This window comes from Alosa sapidissima, chromosome 20 (genome assembly GCF_018492685.1).
Source record: "Alosa sapidissima isolate fAloSap1 chromosome 20, fAloSap1.pri, whole genome shotgun sequence".
NCBI classification, from domain to species: Eukaryota; Metazoa; Chordata; class Actinopteri; order Clupeiformes; family Clupeidae; genus Alosa; species Alosa sapidissima.
The window spans coordinates 31,477,485-31,479,984 of record NC_055976.1 but is presented as its reverse complement, the minus strand read 5'-3'; the positions used below and the strand labels follow the sequence as shown (position 1 = coordinate 31,479,984).

The following is a 2,500-nucleotide window of genomic DNA, read 5'->3' as shown; positions in this document are numbered from 1 at the left end:
ATGTGTGTGTGCTTGAGTGCATATGTGTGTGTGTGTGTATATGTGCATGATTGCATATGTGTGTGTGTGTGTGTGTGTGTGTGTGTGTGCATGAGTGCATATGTGTGTGTGTGTGTGCCTATGTGTGTGTGCATGTGTGTGTGTGTGCATGTGTGTGTATATTTGTGTGTGTGCTTGAGTGCATGCATTTGTGTGTGTGTGTGTGTGTGTGTGTGTCACCCTCTTGGATGTGAGAGAGCCTATTTCTGCTGCACTCAGAGTGCTTCATCTAAACAGCCAGCGGAAGATTCCATTTCTGAGGAAGACCCGAGGAGCGGGGGGGGGGGGGGGTGGGGGTCAGCTCAGGGGGGGGGGGGGGGTGGGGTATCCCTCAGTTAATAGACTTGGGGGGGGGGGGGGGGGGGGGGGGCATCTAATTCTGGAAAGACTGAAGCCCAGTCCTTAAAGGAGAGATGTGCAGAAGACAGCGTTTAGAGGAGTATGAGACTGCTAACACTAGCGTTTAGAGGAGTATGAGACTGCTAACACTAGCGTTTAGAGGAGTATGAGACTGCTAACACTAGCGTTTAGAGGAGTATGAGACTGCTAACACTAGCGTTTAGAGGAGTATGAGACTGCTAACACTAGCGTTTAGAGGAGTATGAGACTGCTAACGCTAGCGTTTAGAGGAGTATGAGACTGCTAGCGTTTAGAGGAGTATGAGACTGCTAACACTAGCGTTTAGAGGAGTATGAGACTGCTAACACTAGCGTTTAGAAGAGTATGAGACTGCTAGCGTTTAGAGGAGTATGAGACTGCTAACACTAGCGTTTAGAGGAGTATGAGACTGCTAACACTAGCGTTTAGAGGAGTATGAGACTGCTAGCGTTTAGAGGAGTATGAGACTGCTAACACTAGCGTTTAGAGGAGTATGAGACTGCTAACGCTAGCGTTTAGAGGAGTATGAGACTGCTAGCGTTTAGAGGAGTATGAGACTGCTAACGCTAGCGTTTAGAGGAGTATGAGACTGCTAGCGTTTAGAGGAGTATGAGACTGCTAACACTAGCGTTTAGAGGAGTATGAGACTGCTAACACTAGCGTTTAGAGGAGTATGAGACTGCTAACACTAGCGTTTAGAGGAGTATGAGACTGCTAGCGTTTAGAGGAGTATGAGACTGCTAACACTAGCGTTTAGGGGAGTATGAGACTGCTAGTGTTTAGAGGAGTATGAGACTGCTAACACTAGCGTTTAGAGGAATATGAGACTGCTAACACTAGCGTTTAGAGGAGTATGAGACTGCTAGCGTTTAGAGGAGTATGAGACTGCTAACACTAGCGTTTACAGGAGTATGAGACTGCTAACGCTAGCGTTTAGAGGAGTATGAGACTGCTAGCGTTTAGAGGAGTATGAGACTGCTAACACTAGCGTTTAGAGGAGTATGAGACTGCTAACGCTAGCGTTTAGAGGAGTATGAGACTGCTAGCGTTTAGAGGCGTATGAGACTGCTAACACTAGCGTTTAGAGGAGTATGAGACTGCTAACGCTAGCGTTTAGAGGAGTATGAGACTGCTAGCGTTTAGAGGAGTATGAGACTGCTAACACTAGCGTTTAGAGGAGTATGAGACTGCTAACACTAGCGTTTAGAGGAGTATGAGACTGCTAACACTAGCGTTTAGAGGAGTATGAGACTGCTAGCGTTTAGAGGAGTATGAGACTGCTAACACTAGCGTTTAGAGGAATATGAGACTGCTAACACTAGCGTTTAGAGGAGTATGAGACTGCTAGCGTTTAGAGGAGTATGAGACTGCTAACACTAGCGTTTAGAGGAGTATGAGACTGCTAGCGTTTAGAGGAGTATGAGACTGCTAACACTAGCGTTTACAGGAGTATGAGACTGCTAACACTAGCGTTTAGAGGAGTATGAGACTGCTAGCGTTTAGAGGAGTATGAGACTGCTAACACTAGCGTTTAGAGGAGTATGAGACTGCTAACACTAGCGTTTAGAGGAGTATGAGACTGCTAGCGTTTAGAGGAGTATGAGACTGCTAACACTAGCGTTTAGAGGAGTATGAGACTGCTAACGCTAGCGTTTAGAGGAGTATGAGACTGCTAGCACTAGCGTTTAGAGGAGTATGAGACTGCTAACACTAGCGTTTAGAGGAGTATGAGACTGCTAGCGTTTAGAGGAGTATGAGACTGCTAACACTAGCGTTTAGAGGAGTATGAGACTGCTAGCGTTTAGAGGAGTATGAGACTGCTAACACTAGCGTTTACAGGAGTATGAGACTGCTAACACTAGCGTTTAGAGGAGTATGAGACTGCTAGCGTTTAGAGGAGTATGAGACTGCTAACACTAGCGTTTAGAGGAGTATGAGACTGCTAACACTAGCGTTTAGAGGAGTATGAGACTGCTAGCGTTTAGAGGAGTATGAGACTGCTAACACTAGCGTTTAGAGGAGTATGAGACTGCTAGCGTTTAGAGGAGTATGAGACTGCTAGCGTTTAGAGGAGTATGAGACC

At 46.3% G+C, this 2,500-nt stretch overlaps 1 protein-coding gene across 1 annotated transcript in view; it reads right to left on the bottom strand.

Annotated features, from left to right (window-relative positions):
• The window catches only part of mrvi1 (murine retrovirus integration site 1 homolog), a 189,063-nt gene that overhangs the window by 154,456 nt on the left and 32,107 nt on the right, over positions 1–2,500 (bottom strand).